At 48.9% G+C, this 17,031-nt stretch overlaps 1 protein-coding gene across 2 annotated transcripts in view; it reads left to right on the top strand.

Annotated features, from left to right (window-relative positions):
* The first annotated feature begins 4,813 nt into the window (after positions 1–4,813).
* TNIP1 (TNFAIP3 interacting protein 1) overlaps positions 4,814–17,031 on the top strand; it is a 44,316-nt gene continuing 32,098 nt past the window's right edge. For both annotated transcript variants that reach the window (NM_001024554.4, NM_001434967.1), the window contains 1 exon segment: positions 4,814–4,965. The gene's annotated coding sequence lies outside the window, so the exon portion shown is untranslated.

Raw genomic sequence — 17,031 nt, 5'->3', positions numbered from 1 at the left:
TTCATCCCTATAGAAAAGGGCCCTTTCTCAGGACCCTTTAAGGACTGGCATGTTGAGTGCTGTGCCCTGCAAGCTGGCAAGACTCTACAGCCTAATGCTCAAGAGTGTTAAGACTTTAAGAGCCAGAATCTTCATGTTCCAGTGACTTGTGGCAGTAGAAGCCACCTAACACCTCAGAGCCCCGGTTTCATCTGTGAAGTGGGGGTTATAATGGTTCTGACCTCAGAGTCTGGTTGGGAGATACATTATGTGAAAGTGCAGACCTAGCACTCAGCAAATATTTCATTGATGTTAACCTCCTCGTGTCTTTAGTACTCAGCCTTCACTCCTCTTTAGGCACTTGATTTAGAGCTTAACCACTCACAGGTTGATAGTTTTGGGCATGTATTTTATTTCTCTCAAACGTGGATTTAGGTGTGACTTTGGAGCAGCCTTGGTGGAGGTGATAGAAAGGGGCTGGTGGTAGAAAGGAGACTGGGTCACTGCATGCCTTGAAACAAAACAAAATGAAACCACACACAGGTCTTTTGATTCTCCTCCCAGGTGGGGTTTTGCGTAGGTGCCTGTCCTCACTCTGGAAGAGCAAGAGGTTCCCAGTGGCCTGAGTCACTCGGTTCTCAGTGTCAGACTCAGCTTCCCAGTTTGGCAAGTTCCTTTCAGGTCTGGAGGGAGCAGAGGGTGCCAATCTAGGGGGCCTGTCTCTCATCCCACCGAGCCCTCAGAGTTGAGGCTCCCATAGAGTTTGTGGATAGTGGGATGGAACCTAGGGAGGCTGCATTCCTGGGTTTAACACTGAAGTTCTACTCAATGCATGTGATTCACATCTATAAACCACTATCTTTTCTTGAATGCCTACTGTGTGCCAAGCTCTGGGCTTGACTTATATGATCTCATTTATCATGATCACCTAAGGGGTAGGTAATCACATCTCCACTTTTTAGAGAGGAACAGAGGCTTAGAGAGGCCACCCAGGAAATCAGTGTTTGAGTGGTTACAAGCCCATTAGTTAGGTCCATAGTCTGTGATCATCATGAGTGTTGAGTTTCTGTAAGAAAGTAAGAAAAATTAGGGCACATAATGCAGTGGAAAGAGTATATATGACTTGGAGCCAAGGTCCTGGGTTTCAACCCTGGTTATATCACTCAATGTGTGTGGCCTTAAGTCAATCCTTACTACATCAGTCCCCAACCTCTTTGGCACCAAGAACGGGATTCGTGGAAAACAGTTTTTCCATGGACTGGGGTAGAAGGCATGGTTTTGGGATGATTCAAGAGTGTTACATTTATTTCTATTATTATTACATCAGCTCCACTTCAGATCATTAGGCATTAGATTCTGAAGATGTGGGACCCCTGCTTTTATTACATGGAAGACTCAGTTTACTGATCTGCCAAAGAGGGGATTATGATCAATATTCCTATGGCCTTTAACATGGTGGAATGTTTGAAAGTCAGACTGGAAAGGACGAAAGGGGTGAGTGTAGTTACCGGGGTCCAGCCCCAGTTGGATTCAGGGATTCCCTCAGGAGGACGGCATTGGCGATTTAAAGAAATAGAGAAAGAGATAAGGAAAGAATTTCTCAGTTAAGGAAACAGAGGAGAGAAAAGAGGCTGATATTCCTTGCTTTACGCAGAAAGCCAATAAAGCCCCAGCACGGGACTTGCTCTGTTCACGTAGGCCGCAGGCACCCTCTCGAATCGCGAAAGGTGCCCCACCTTAGGCACCTTCTCGAGTGGGTCTTAGAAGCCCAGGCAGGAAAGTGAACACAGAGGGCCTCTGCGCTCCAGGGAAATCAGCCTGAAAAGGAAAAGGAAAGAGAAAGAACGACATGGGGAGACCAAGCTTCGGTGAGCAAAGCCTGTAGCTTTATTTTTAGCAGGGACTTTTATACCTCAAGTTGTACATAGAAGATAATGGGGGATGCAAAGTCATGTAAGGTCAGCAGACCTTAATCATTATCGCAAATACAAAGGCTTTGGGTGATTTACATCATCTTCTGGTCAGGAGACCTGCTAACATTTTTCTTCTGATAAGAATTAGTCAACCAGAAAAACTTATTTTCTCCAAAGGTGACTTTTCTTAGAGTTTAGTACTACTCCCCGAAAGCACTAAACAGAGTTGCATTCCTATAGGGCAAGGGTGCTGTGGGGGTAATTAAGGGAAAAATTTATTAGCTTAGGGGTCTAAGGTTATTATTAACATTAGAGCTTCTACTTATATTTCTTATATATCAACTATATTAATCAATACACTCCCAGGAACACAGTGGGTGAGAAATATGGAAACTTGGCAGCAGGCATTTACTCGATAAAGATTTCTTCTATTAGTTCTATTTTAACAATTTCTAACTCCCCGAGAGGCTCTGCATTGTTAGAATAACTAAGTCTCCTTGTGCCTCATATGGCTGGGAGGCCGTAAACAATCACATCCATAGCTGTAGGAGTCCGGAAACCTGTTAGGTTGGTTAGAAGGCTTTCTGAGGGGATCACAATTGGAACACACCTTATTATACCCTGGAGACTTATAAACTAGAGCTCTAAATTGCTTTCTTATAGATAAGAGTGGTTGGGGATAGCCCCTCATGACTGTCAGAGGAGTTGGTGGAAGTCATGAAGCAGTAAAACAGACAGGCTCAGGTTTTTGGGGTAGACGCTCAGGCAGGCTCAGAGGGGCACCCCTTGAGTTCTGGCTTGCTGTGCCCACCAGATCTCTCCCACAAGCCTTGTCATGGGGTGAGGACTCCCATGCTGGCTCCCGGCATGTAGTCATCACTTTGAAGAGATGACTCTTCTCACACATTGTAAATGTTAAGAAAAATTATCCAAAAGTAGGGAATCAGGCAAAAAGATGACTGTGTGACCTTTTTATGCCATTCTAGAGCACTGTCTAACAAGCCCACCTCTAGGAGTCATCCTGCACTTTGTGGAATGAAACAATTCACCTAATTCTCTAAGGTCAGACATTTAGAAAAACAGCTGAAGTAGTTTGGAAACAAGACGCAAATAATTGGAGACTCTTCATTTTTTAAAGTAAATTTCAGTGTTCATGAGAAGACTTGGGTTGCCCAACCCAAGTTGCCTTTTAGGAAAAGGCAAATTGGGAATTACAGACAAGAGCAGAACAAAAACTAGACTGGGGGATCCTAATGGGCGAGGGGATGCCTGAGAGCTGCAGTATGAATCAGCCCAAGACCGTAATCTCCCAGTACCCTTCCGAATTGGTCTCACTCAATGGTGCTTTGTTTGGTGTTCACATCCCTCTCTCCCTCCCTGTCTTCAATTTATTTTTACAATTAAGATGAACTAGAATTAATATTGTTTTGAGAATTTGATAACCCCTTTGAAGTAACTAAAAGCATCACAGGATGTCACAAAGCCTGAGAGTACTTGGGTAGGGGTGTGTGTGTGTGTGTGTTCATGTACAGTCACAGTTAATTTACAGAGTTTTCCTGTAAAATGAGGGCCTATATGGAATAGGTCCCCAGATCCTTTCCGAGGATGAGGGCCTGTCAATCACTAAATTTTCTATAGTTCCAGTGAAATGAATCTTTTAGAATAAGTTTTTCATAAAGCTGTATTACCTCAATTTAAAGAGCTGTTCTTTATTCCTGTTATAAAGCTGTTCTTTATCCAAGCTGTTCTTTATTACAAGGCCTTTCCACTTTTTTTTTTTTTTTTTAATTTTACTTAAAAAATTTTTTTTTTTGGCCAGTGTGTGAGATCTCAATTCCCCTACCAGGGATGGAACCTGTGCCCCCTGCAATGGAAGCTCTGAGTCTTAACCATTGGACTGCCAGGGAAGTCCAGGCCCTTCCACTTTTTGAAATTAAAATTTACCCTCTTTTCTTTTTTCTAATTTTATTTTATTTTTAAACTTTACATAATTGTATTAGTTTTGCCAAATATCAAAATGAATCCGCCACAGGTATACATGTGTTCCCCATCCTGAACCCTCCTCCCTCCTACCCTCTTTTAAATAAAATGATGGGCTTAAAAAAACAAGTGTTCCCAACCTTCACCATGTTACTGCTCCTGCCAGGTCTGGGGACTCTCACAACCTGTCTGCATGATCTGACCCAGGTATAGGTAGACGGTAGGAGGTGGGCTCCGGATTTGCCCACTTGGGTTTGAATTTTCGTTCAGCCACTTACTGAGGTCTTCTAATCTCCCTGTCCCTTGTATCTTAATTTATGGTTAAAAATAAAAGTGGGGGCTGGGGATAGAAAACCATCTCACTAGGGTGGCTGAGCAAATTAAATAAAGCTTACCAAGTCTGGAGCAGTAAGGGCGCAAAAAACGTCAACTGTGACAATAAGATTCTTTAAGGGTACTTTCAGCTCAGAATTTCCGTGAGCTCTGTAAGAAGTCTCGGGATCGCCCTGGACCGCACTCTAGGACCCGGAGCTCTAGCTTTGGCTCAGCTACAAATGCTTACTGCCTTTTGGCAAATCCCCTCCCCGCGCTCTGGTCCGCGTGCCCCTCGGCCCAAGGAAGGGGTGGGTGGTCTCTGCGGCTCCTCTCTGCTCTGAAATTCCGGCTTTCGGGGTGGCCCCTTTCTGGCGCCCGGAGTTTCCGCAGCTGGGAGTGCCGCGAGGGGTGGCCCGGAGGCTACCTAGGGGCCGGCCTGCGGGACGGGACTCTTTGCGGCCAATCTGCAGACTGTCTCCGGCCCCCTGACCTCCGGTGGCTGCTGTTTACTTCGCTGCGTCCCACCCCGGCGGCTGCGGGCCAGCCCAGACGGCGCCGCGTGATTGGGCAAGCGGCCTGTCAATCGCTGGGGACTTTCCCAGGGGTGGGGCGGCCCGGCCCCCAGCACTTCCTAGTCCCTGGCCAGGTCCCCCAGCCAGGAGCTGGGATCCTGCTGAGTGCTGTGAGGCCAGAGCCTGGCGCGGGCCTCTACCCTGTCCCTGGACTCGGGACTGGACGCCGAGAACGGGGCGCTGTCTCTCAGGGTCCCCACCCTCAGGTAAGCCGGTTGGGCGGAGCGGGAATGGAACGGAAGGGAACCCGAGACCCGGCCGTTCCGAGTCTCGGCAGTGACCGGGCGTGGCGCGGGGAGGTCAGGCCCGGCCTGGTGGCCTGGCTTCTTGGCTCAAGGGCTAGCCTCGAGGCACGCGGCGCCTCCGAGGGTGGCGAGGTCCGGCCGAGTGGGGAATCCCTGACCCGCGCGGAGGGTGGTGGGCGCGCGTGCGCACTGAGTGGGCGACCGTGTCTGGGACCAGCGTGCAGTCCGTGTGCAAGGCGTGCAGACCGTCGGGGTGTGTGTGCGTGTGTGTGGGGGCGTGGATCTGTTTACAGTATGGGAGACCAGTTTTGGAAGCAGTGTGCACACGTAATGAAGAGGAAAATAGCTCATTGGGCGCTTTCCAAGTGCTGATTTTAACTCGTTACATGTATTAAACTCATTTGTCACTGTCACCCTCAAAGTGAATTTGATTATTATTATCCGTATTTTACAGTTTAGGAAACTGAGGCATTTGGAGATTGGGGTCATACAGTTAGAGAGTTGCACAATTAGGATTTGAACTCTAGCGTTTGATTCCAGATTTCGTTCTGTACTTACTGTTTCTGTTGAAAATATTTTGCCCTCTGTTGGAGGCAACATTTGGGTGCATTTGCAGGGCAGCTGTAGTGAGTTTGGGGGAGGGATTTTTGGGTGTGGTGTTTCTACATGTGTGAGTTTTGCGCTGTAGAATATTTATCTGCAGGAGAGTGCGAGGTTGTGTGTACATGAAAGTGATTGTATTATACATTCATTAATTGTATGGGAATTTTGTGGTTGGGAATTTTGTGCGACTGCGTGAGACTGTTTTGGTTGAGGGGGGACTTTTATGGGTGATGCAGAAAAATCAGCAATGTTTATCCCCACCCCCTTGCAGAATGACAGTACAGAGAAATCTGTGGATTCCTAATGCATCATTTTTATTTCACAGTATTGTCAAAATGTAATTTAATCAGCTCTTACTCATTTTCCAAACAATGTGGTATGGTAGAGGGGAATTCAGCACCTGATGAGAGATCCGGAAAGAGAACTGTCTCTTTTTTTTTTCCCCCATTCCTGACAATGTATACTGCATTAGGAGGCTGGAATATTTATTAGCACAGGCTCATAGCAATCCTATGATGTATTAATATCCTTGTTTTACAGCAGAGAGAACTAAAGTAGTGAAAAACCAATAATGGTGATAGTAACAGCTTACATTTATCAGCACTTACCATGTGCCAGGCACAGTGCTTTACGTTTAGTATCTCTTTTAAGCTTTCAACAACCCTCGGAGAGAGTCACTCTTAGTAGCCTTAATTTTCAGATGAGGAAACGGAGTCCCCAAAAGGTTAAGACTTGCCCGATACTAGTAAGCCTTGAACCCTGAGCACTATTTCCTTTCCACTATCCTGGCTGTGTCCTGGAAAAATAATATGATCAGGGTCTGGCACTTCATGGAAGCACCTGATCATGTCCCTCTGGAGACAGCAGCCCTGAGTGTCCTGTGTTCTACATACTTAGGTGAATCTGTTTCCCCCACCCATGGGCATCCGTGGGTATGGCATGGGACTCCTGCTGAGGGTTGCTGCCTGCCCTTATTCCCACACCAGGGCCTTTGGGGCCCCAGGAAGCCATGGGGTCTGACTCATACCCTTACCCCCCAGTCCTGCCTGTGACTTGGGCCCGGATGTCCTGGGTTGGGTTGGCCGACCTGATTTGAACACCTCAGAATTGTAAGAGGTTGGCTATTGGCCTCCCTCTCTGGGTGCTCCTGGGTACTGTTTTACTCTCACACTCACTGTGATTTAACCACAGCAGCCTGCTTTTTTCTCCGCGTTCAACATGGCAAGTTTATTCTTGCTTGAGGCCTTTGTGGATATTGTTGCTTCTGCCTGGAACACCTTTCCCCAGCTCTTTCCACGCTGGTTCTTCCTTATCTGTCAAGTCTCGGCTCAAATGTCACCTCCTCAGAGGGGCCTTCCCTGACCTTTCTATGCAAAGTAACTCATTTTTTCACTTTCTGTCATATTACTATTATATATATTTTTGATACATTCATCATGCCTTGAAATGACCGTGCTTATCTGCAAATGAGAAAGTGTGTGTAGAGACACTGTATATGTCTGGGAAACAGTAATTTTTAGTGTTTGCTTGTTTGTTGTCTTTCTCTTTTCCTGGAGTGAAAGGGTGAGAGCAACGACCTCTTTAGTGTTCACATGTGCATTTCTGTTACTAGATAAGAGTGTCTGGGGTAAGACTGCTGGGTTTGTTCAAAGGATGAGTAGAGTAGAAGAAACTAGAATAATGGTGCATTTCACAGATAAGAAAATTGAGACCTAGAGATGGGAAGGAAGGCCCATGTCCCAGAGAATTAGTGGCAGAGTTGGGGTGAGAGCCAGAAGTTGCTTCCCACAACATTATTTTTCCCTCCTGATAGTCAGGAAACGGATCCTGCCAGTCCTCTGGTGTGGTGCTGTGTGGAGCGGCATGGTGCTCATGGTTCTCTGTCCTCCAGGAACATGTTGTAGACTGGGCAGAAATGTGCCCTGAGTGCTAGCTGGAAGGCATAGTGTGCCAGCAGTTGCCTGGCACTGAGTCTGGGTGGGGTGTGATGCAATTTTGGGGGTGCCAGGTGGTCAGGGGGCTTCTGTAGGGAAGTGACTTCAAGGCCAGGCCCAGCCAAGATGAGGAGGTACAGAGCTAGGCCTGAGCTTCTTCTGGAACTTAGGAAACTGGGCAGAGGATTTGGGGTAAGGCTCTCCTGGGTTGGGGGAGCTGACCAGCTGGGCTAGGAAAAACCCTAAAGTCTTGACTGCCAGGCAGAGAAGTGTCAGTTTTTCCCTGCTCCGTCGGCAACACTGGGAAGTGATCAGAGCAGCTGGTTGGTAAACCTGAGCATGCATCAGAATCCCCTGGGTGGCTTGTTAGACAGACTGCAGGGCTGCGTCCCCATAGCGGCTCAGCCAGCTGGTGGCAGCGGTGCTGGGGCCGCGAGACCAGCTGCTCTTTGAGAACCCATGGTGTGGCGTGCCTGATTTAGAGTTAGCACACCAGGACGGGGGCTGCGCCTGCTTCCTCATCTGTAAGATTCTGTGACGTAAGTGCTGCCTCCAGAGGGGTGCACATGAATGAGACAGTGCCTGTCAAGCACTCAGCGCAGGGCTGGCGTGGGGCTGGTGTGGTGTAAGTGACCCGTCGCTGCCGGCTGCTGAGCCTCATTCAGTCTTATTAACAATGCTGATCTTGAGGATGTTGAAGGGATTTCAGGAGGAGATGATGAGGAAGGTCAGATGTTCCAGGCTTGGGCATAACTTGCCCTTCATCCTCTGCCACCTCTGGACCATTCTGTGTCCTCTCTGGATGGATCGTCCTTTGTGGTATCTCAGACGTCCTTCCATCCCTGTTTGGAACAGTGGAACTGTATACGTGGGCGGGCCACAGGGATGAGCCAGCCTCCCCTGGACCGCAGCACAGCATCAGGGAGCGCTCTGTGGGCGGCCCCTTCCAGTGCTGTTACAGGTGGCTCGCTGCGGCAGGCCCACCTCCTCTCTTGCCCCCTTGTTTTCCTCTCTGCTCATGGCTCACTTGACCCCTTGGAGGGAGAGGAGGGAGCGGGGGAGAGGGAGGAGTAGGATGTATGGCAAAAAGAGTGGACAGCTGGCCAACAGAGGATCCGGGTTTCCTCGCCTCTCTGTCTCCACTGTCCCCTGCAGCCGTGGGCGAGTCTCCCTCCCTTGGCCGGCTTTGGTGTCCCAGCTGGAGAGCGAGGGACTTGCACTGACAGGTGTCTCAGGGCTGTGGCCCAGTGACCGGGCTGCCTTCTCTTCCCCGGCGATTTCTGAGTTCTGCTGCTGGGCCAGGCCTTTCTGTGCCCCACCTCCTGGCTTCTTGCTGCTGCCCCCCTGCCCTTCCCTCCTTTATCCTACTCCTCTTTGGAGAGTGTCAGCAGCTCTGTGAAGTGTTGCCAGAAGGAAGGTACAGCCACCACGGCCTGGCCGCTGGCAGGAAGTTTTTATCTGCGCTCCCCCCATGATCAGCCCAGGACAGTCAGTCACTCTTCTGATAGGAACGGATGACTGGGCTGAGGAACGGTGGCTTTTTGTCCAAGGGCTGTCCCCAGGCAGGGCTGAACTCTTGTCTTCCCAGGGACCTCACCCTGAGGCTGTTCCTTGTGTCCCTGAGCACCTGCTGGTGGACAGGCCGGTGGCCCAGGCAGGGGTGTGTGTGTGGGGGGGAGGGGGTAGTGAGGGAGGGCTGGGGATGCTATAGGAGTCATGTCACCCAAGGCGTCCTACTCAGCGGTCAGAGCTGGTATTTTTAGGGCGGGCGTGGGGGTGTCCCATGAGTCAGGGGCCCTTGGTTTGGTCTCCACCCACAGTGGAGGAGGCTTACACCACTCTTGGCTGGCTAGCAGACCATGATCCTGGTCAGCTTCATCTCTGTGGTCTGAGGAACGCTGGTCTTGCCACAGCCCCACTTCTGCCTCTGGGGTGCAGCCCCCCACCCTGATCCCAATCTCTGGGAAGAGGAACAGGGGTCTGAAGATGGCAGCATTAACTTTTAGAAAATGCAAAGGAATCTTTCAGACGCAGAGAGTAACATGCAGACACTTGGGAGAGCCACCATTCACATTAAGGAATAACATATTCTGTTCATTTGAAATTTCTCCCTGATCATCTCCTTCCCCACTCTTCCAGAAGTAGCAAGGGTTATAAATTTAGAGTTTATTCTCTTGTATTTCTCTACAGTTTTATTGATATTATAAATATATACATCCCTAAACAATATGTAATATTGTTTTGTATGTTTTAAGATGTTACTTAAATGTTTCCAACTGTGTTCTTCTGCAGCTTGCTTGTTTTGTTTCTTATTATGCCTGAGAGATTCATTCCTGTTTGGATCTCTAGCTCTGGCCTATTTGTTTCTCACAACTGTATAGTATTAATAGGGGCTTCCCTAGTGGCTCAGTGGGAAAGAATCTGCCTGTCAAACAGGAGATGTGGATTTGATCCCTGGGTTGGGAAGATACCTAGGAGAAGGAAATGGCACCCCACTCCAACATTCTTGCCTGAAAAGTCTCATGGACAGAGGAGCCTGGAAGACTAGAGTCCATGGGGTCACAAAGAGTCAGACACGACTTAGTGCCTAAACAGCATGGTACTAACATTCACTGGTATGAAGTGGCCCCGATGCCTTTATTCATTTTCTTCTTCGTTAGCTTATTTCCAGTCTTCACTGTTGAAACGGGACATCTATGGCTTTTATCTGGTTGGTGGTCCCTGGAAGCTATTCCCTTCCTAGCCATTGTGGCTCCTGTTGGGTTAGCCCTTCAAGGTCTTCAGGGAGATCTGGGGATCCTCGTTGGTCCTCACAGCATTTCCTTGGGGAGAAGAAACCAGGAAAGTGAGGTCTGCTCAGGGTCACTTGGTGAGGGAGCGGAACCAGGATCTGAACCCTGGTTTCACAGAAACCCTCTTTTCACCATATTTGGTATGAGGGGAATTCTCAAAAGTTGTCATTTTCCCCCATGGAGAAAAGTTACAGGGTTGGAGAAAGCCTTTGTTGGAACCAGCTTTGGGCATTTGGGGCACCAGTACATAGGAGGACAGTTGAGTCTCCCTTCCCTTTAGGCCCAGGGTTGGCCTAGTGCCCTTTGACCCTATAGCTGATAGGCGAGGGGCTCCTCCTGGGTCAATGGTGCCAGCTGCTGGGTTGGGGGGTGGGTGGGTGGGGAGGCCAGGCTTCTAGGCACGGCACAGGTGCACCAGTGGATCCCAGGAGCTGTGAGGAGGCGAAGGCTAGCAGGCTGGAGGTGCCTGGGCTGCCTTCTCAGCCCTTCTTAGGGGGCATTGGCAGTGGTGAATACAGGCTGGGGACTGATGATCAAGAGGGGGCATTCTGCTTGGTCCTTGGGAACTGGGCCACCTCGAGCCCAGCTCTGCACCTGTCTGGACTCGGCTTCCTCTCCAGCAAAGCAGGTATAAGGCCCCATGGGAGGGCCCACGGGCAGTGGATGGGAAGCTTCACCTTTGTTCCCACACCAAAGTCTGGTGCTTTTCCTCCCACCTTTGTCGCCTCAGACCCAGCCTTGACCTTCCTTAAGCTAGATCCTTTCTGGAAGGTTCCAGGTTGAAACAATCTACAGTTGCCAACTCTTCATCTGCAAAATTCCTTGACTAGAAAACTCAACCCTGGAGTTTACCTCTTGATTTTTTTTTTTAAACATTCTGTTCACTGCTTTTTAAGTCTTTATATGATAACTAGTCATCTACATTTTTTTCTCTATTAATTTCACTTGGGTCAAATATTTCCCAGAATGAAATTAGAGGACAGGAATTTCCTGCATATATGTAAATTATTTATCATGAAACAATATACATCACAGACTGTTAGAATTGAGAAAGACCATAGAAATATTGATTTTACTAATGAATAAGTTCTTTGGTTCAGGTGATGAAGTCCCTCCTGATTTGTGAACTAGTCCCTACAGCCTGTCTGTGCATAGGAAGCAGATTCATAATAAGGAGGCTCTCATCCCTGCCCTCTGCCAACCAGCCTCATTTGGTGCTAGAACAATAGCCCTTCCTTATTGTTCTGACTTTGTCAAGCAACTTAAAAACAAAGTCAACTCCCCCTTTAAAAGAGTTACAAAATAACATGTGCTCATTGGAGGAAAAAAACTCCAAAAACTCAAGGGATGCCAAAGGTATAAAGTAGAAAATGGAAGTTGTCTTTTTTTCTCCTTCTTCTCTTCCACCTGTTTTTTAAAATCAATTTTAAAAATAGAACAGGCTAGATTTCTCTTGTAAAGAGTTAAAAAATCTGTTTTAAAATAAAGGTTTCCTTTGATTCCAATCCCCTAGCCCAAGTCCTTCTCTAGAGCTGACTACTAGCGCGGTTTGGTGTGTATCTTTCCACCTTTTCTTATGCATATGTAAGATTTTATTGTATATGTATATGTTTATGCACACATACAGGGCTTCCCTTGGTGGGTGAAATGGTGAAGCTCTCTGGCTGCAATGAAGGAGACCTGGTTTTGATCCCTGGGTCGGGAAGATCCCCCGGAGAAGGGAATAGCTACCCACTCCATTATTCTTGCCTGGGAAATACCATAGACAGAGGAGCCTGGCGGGCTACAGTCCATGGGTTTGCAAAGAGTCAGACTCGACTGAGCAACTAACACACACACACACACACACACACATACACGCATACACTCACACACATAGTTGTGTGTGTACGAATGTGTGTAACAGGATAAATAATACCTTATTATACATCAATACTTTGCTTTTTTACTTAACAGTATTTTATGGGCACCTTTCTGTCATTGCAAAGCAGGCTGCCCATTCTTTTTGATGTCTGTGTACTATTCCATTGAATGAATGCACCACAGTTTATTAAACTAGCCCCGTCTTGATGAACGTTCAGGACATTTTTGCTATTAGAAACCGTGTGTCAGTGCGCATCTTTGTCCAGTCTCTGTACAGTGATACAGAGATTTCTAGCTTCTTAAATAGGTGGTCACTGAATGAGTTACCTCTGGCCCTTTAAATAATTGAAACTTCGTCAAGCATACTTTTTTACAAGATAACTTTCATCTCAGCCATACAAACCTGATTTTTTTAAATTAATTTTTATTGAAGTATACTTGCTTTACCGAGCCTGATTGTTGACATAATTGAGAAAGGACATTCTTTACCGTGGGTGACTCAGGTATAAGAAAAGCAAATGTTCACTACATCAGTAGAAACATAATACCTAAAAGGGTGGAGATGAAAGTTCCTCTGTTTGGTCAGGCAAGCCACATCTGGAGTGTTGTCCATTTTCAAGGTCAGATACAGATAGGGTGGGAGTGGAGGGGACGGGGTGGGGAGGGGTCCAGAAACCTGTCCCTGCGGAGAACAGTGCAGGGAACAAGGGCTAGTCTGCTTCTTGAGTGCTGCAGGTTCCGAATCTGCTCAGGGCTGAGATGGAGGAGAGGGGCATCTTGTTCCTTATTCTCAGGGACCCCAGAGGGCAGAGCAGGGGCAGTGGAAGCAGAACTGGGAGTAGCTTCACTGCAGTTAGTGCTGGCTGCCCGGGGGTGCTCCTTGGGGAGGAAGTTGGTCTGGGTCACTAAAGATGGTCAACCAGAGTCCCCCTGGCTCTCCTGCGGACTGGATAAGCATGGGTCTGAATCTCCCCTGAGCTTCCATTCAACCTGAGGCGCTAAGCCCTGGTGACTGCTGGCAGTCAAGGGCAGACTGACACCTGATCTCATGCAAAGTTAGTGACACACAGAGGCAGCGGCTGGGAACCTGGGCGTGTTTCAGGTAGTGGAACGACAGGACTGGTGTCCTCCCCCTGAGCTTCAGCCTGTGCCTCTCCGTCAGCGCAGGCCAGTGGAAAGGCACTGGTGTGGAGTCTGATAGAATGAGGTTGGGTTCTTTGTTCTGCCACTAACCAGCTGTGTTTCCTCAAGCAAGTGACTTATCTGAGTCTGCCTCCTCATCTGAAAAATAGAGATGATGCCATCCAGCCAAGAGGATTGGTTTCCTTGCTGGAAAATAGGGATAAGAATGTTCATCTCTGTGTGGTAAGAAGAAAATAAGGGAATCCTGTGCATAATGACGCAGCACAGTGCCTGGCATGTGGGAGCACAGAGCTGTCAGGGCCTATCCCAGCTTTAGTTAGATGCTCCTTGGTCCTCTTATGCAGTTTTCAGCCAACTAAGGGCCTGGTCCTCCCCACTGTACCTAGGCTGGTAGTGTAGAGCTTGGATCTTGGAGGCTAAGTAGGGACAGTGGGGCTCTTTCTGGGGGTGAGTCAGTGGATGGGAGTGGGGAGGGACATGGGAGATGCCAGCTGTGCTTGAGAGACATGACACTCAGGCTGACCTGGAGCCTGGATGCAGACCACGGAGGAGGGCAGGACCCGGGGAAGGGCTGCAGACATCGTCTGGGGGTTTCCAACTGCTCTTGGGAAGGCGACACACCCCTGAGAGCACTGCAGGAGGGTTCGTGAGGCAGGACATCCACTTGGGCATTGGGAGGGATGGGAGCTAGGGTGCATGTGTGTGCGTGCTCAGTCATGCCCTACTCTTTGCAACCCCATGGACTGTAACCCATCAGGCTCCTCTGTGCATGGGATTTTCCAGGCAAGAATACTGAAATGGGTTGCCATTTCCTACTCCAGCGATCGAATCCCTGTCTCCTGCATCTCCTGCATTGACAGGTGGATTCTTTACCACAGAACCACCTGGGAAGCTTCTGAGCTGGGGAGAGTAGCCTTTTTAAGATCAGAAGACTTTAGAAACAGATGGCAATATATTGTAAGTTCTGGAATGTTAGAACTAGAAGAGGCCTTAAAAATTGTCTAGTCTGCCCCCTTATATTGTATTATTGCTATTATCAACAACCCCTCCTTTTAGAAAACTGAGGCCAGGTGATGGAAAATGTTTGCCATGGTGTATCTAGACTAGAAGGCTTCCCTGGTGGGTCAGTGGTAAAGAATCTGCCTGCCAATGCAGGAGACGTGGGTTCGATCCCTGGGTTGGGAAGATCCCTTGGAGGAAATGACAACCCACTCCAGGATTCTTGCCTGGGAAATCCCATGGACAGAGGAGCCTGGAGGGCTATAGTCCATGGGTTCACAAAGAGTCAGACATGACTTAGCGACTACAACAACAGCCTCCACTAGATCCCATGATTCCTGAGCCCCACCCATTCCTCATATTACACTGTGTGCCTGTAGCCTCTTTCTTACTGAATTGTTTGGAAAGACTGATTAAATCCTTGGCTTCTCACTGGTGAGATGCTGGGGTGGGCTCCTTGGGTACACCCTGTCTAAAGTAGGTGCAGTGTCTCTGCTGACAGTCATCAGGAGGACTCGGCCCGCTCTTTGATGGATGGACCTGGAGCCACAGTTTCCCTGATTGTGAAATGGGTGGAGTGGTCTGGAGGTCATCGTGAAGTGTGGAAGTGGGAAGATTTTTGTTTTAGTTTGCAAGATGTTTCATAATGCCTCACTTCCTGTCAGCCCTTGGGGGACTTGCAGGATATTCCCATTTACTGTTGAGGAAATTGAGGCTCAGATGATTCCTGATCTTTCGTGAACGTGGCCTTGGTCCAAGGGCTTCTCATAGCTTCAGTTTCACCAGCTATGGTGTTGTCCCAGTGTTCCTGCTTACAGTTACTTGCAATTCACAAGAACCAAGTGGATGCTACAACCCATCAGCTGGGCTGTTAGGGGCTGCCTCAGCCTTTTAGTTAGAACCTACTAAGTGCCAGGTACTTTGTGAGGTATTATAATTATTATCATTTAGGAAATCTTATTACAAAATGAATACATTTCTTTATTAAATAAATCAAATAATTAGGAAATAAGTGAGAACGCCCTTCCAATTGTACGCATATTGTTTCATTTAGTTTCTTTAATCTGACGTCCATGGCTTCTGGTTTTTTTTTCTGTTTTGCAGATGAGGTTCAGAAAAGGTGAGGGGATGGTCAGTGTCACCCAGCCTGCAGGGGTGGGCAAAGCTGGGACCAGGGCAAGGCCCTGGGGCAACGTGTGAGAAGGCTTCCGGCTCAGGGTCTCATCCTGCTCTTGGGCTCCCCCTTCTTTGTTGCACCCTGCCTGCCCCATCTGCTTCCGTCTCTGATCCTGCCCTGTTGGGACCCTTTCTTCCTGATCCAGGGCTGTACTATCTTCTGTGTGTGTGCTGGGTCCCCTCCTCTTTCTTGCCTTGTGGCTGGCTGCCAGAGTTTGGGTCTCCGTGGATCCTTAGGCCAGCATGAAGACGTCACCCAGTTTCTCTCTAGTCCAGGCTCCTCTTCTGTGCCCATGAGGGAGTTGAGGTCCACAGAATGGACAGCTTGCCCATGGCCATCAGAGTGTGCAGTAGAGTAGGTGCCAGGACTTCTGACTTTCTGTCCTTGCCTTCTTTCTGGAGACCCTTCCCTTTGCCACACTGTCCCCTGCACCCACCAGCATCCCTGGCAGCCCCTGCCGTTCCCTGGGGAGGTCGCTTGTGGCCGCTGTGTCCTCCCAGTTCCCAGTGCCAGAGATCTACTCAGGCTGTCTTCTCTGGGCTAGCGAGAACTTCACTTCCCCCAGAGCCGCAGGGTCTGGCTGGCCTCAGGATGCAGCCAGTGCCCAGTGGCATTAGATCAGGCGAAGCTCCCAAGTGGGCCTTAGTTTCCTCACCTGTGGAACAGATGTCAGCCCTGCCTCCTTCCCAGGTTCTCGTGACAATCCAGTGGAAAAACATGCTTGAGAAATCATAGCGATTTTGCAAATGTTACTAAGCAAATTCATATCATTTGGGGACTCTGGGAGCCCCTACTCCTAGCAGCAGCACACAGCTAATTGAAAGACAGCCTCTAATGGGCTGAAGTGTCTCAGTGCAGAGGCTTCATTTTCAATTTAGTCTTTTTCAACCTTTGTCTTGGGTGGAGCTTACCATCTGGGCCCATGCTCCCTCACGTCTCCTCACCCACCCTCCCCACCCCGACTCCTTCCCATCCTCCCATCCCCACCCTCTGACCCCTACCCACCCCTCCCTCCTCACCCCACCTCCATCCCCTCGATGCTGTCTCCTCCTTCTCTTCTGGCTCCTTCAGTTTCAATAGCATCATCTCCATCTTTACACTCTGTGGTCACTGCCTGACCTGTCATCTGTCTGGGCCCTTTTCTGCCCCCAAACCAGGCCTTTCTGGTTCCAGTGGGTGCCCCCAGGTTTTTTCGGGGTGGGCTGTGGGGACTTAAACCAGGATCTTGTTTTGGAAGAAGATCTGAGCTGCCTGTGTCTTCACCCCCAGCTGTTTCTGTTTTTGCACAGTGGGTTGGTAACTCCTGCTGGTGGGTCACCTGATCTGTAGCTGCTACACCCAGGCCCATGTGGACACAGAGTCCATGCTGGACTTGGCAAGAACCCGGAGAGGGGGGTCTGCAGTGCAGTGAGTAAGTGCAGGAGCAGAAATGGAGATGGGGCAGTGGCAGACTGGAGAGAGAGCAGGGGCCCTTCCAGCTCCATCCTGACATCGTGTGTGACCTTGGTCTTCATGC

This window comes from Bos taurus, chromosome 7 (genome assembly GCF_002263795.3).
Source record: "Bos taurus isolate L1 Dominette 01449 registration number 42190680 breed Hereford chromosome 7, ARS-UCD2.0, whole genome shotgun sequence".
NCBI lineage: Eukaryota > Metazoa > Chordata > Mammalia > Artiodactyla > Bovidae > Bos > Bos taurus.
The sequence above is the reverse complement of the archived record's forward strand: the minus strand, read 5'-3'. Positions and strand labels throughout refer to the sequence as shown.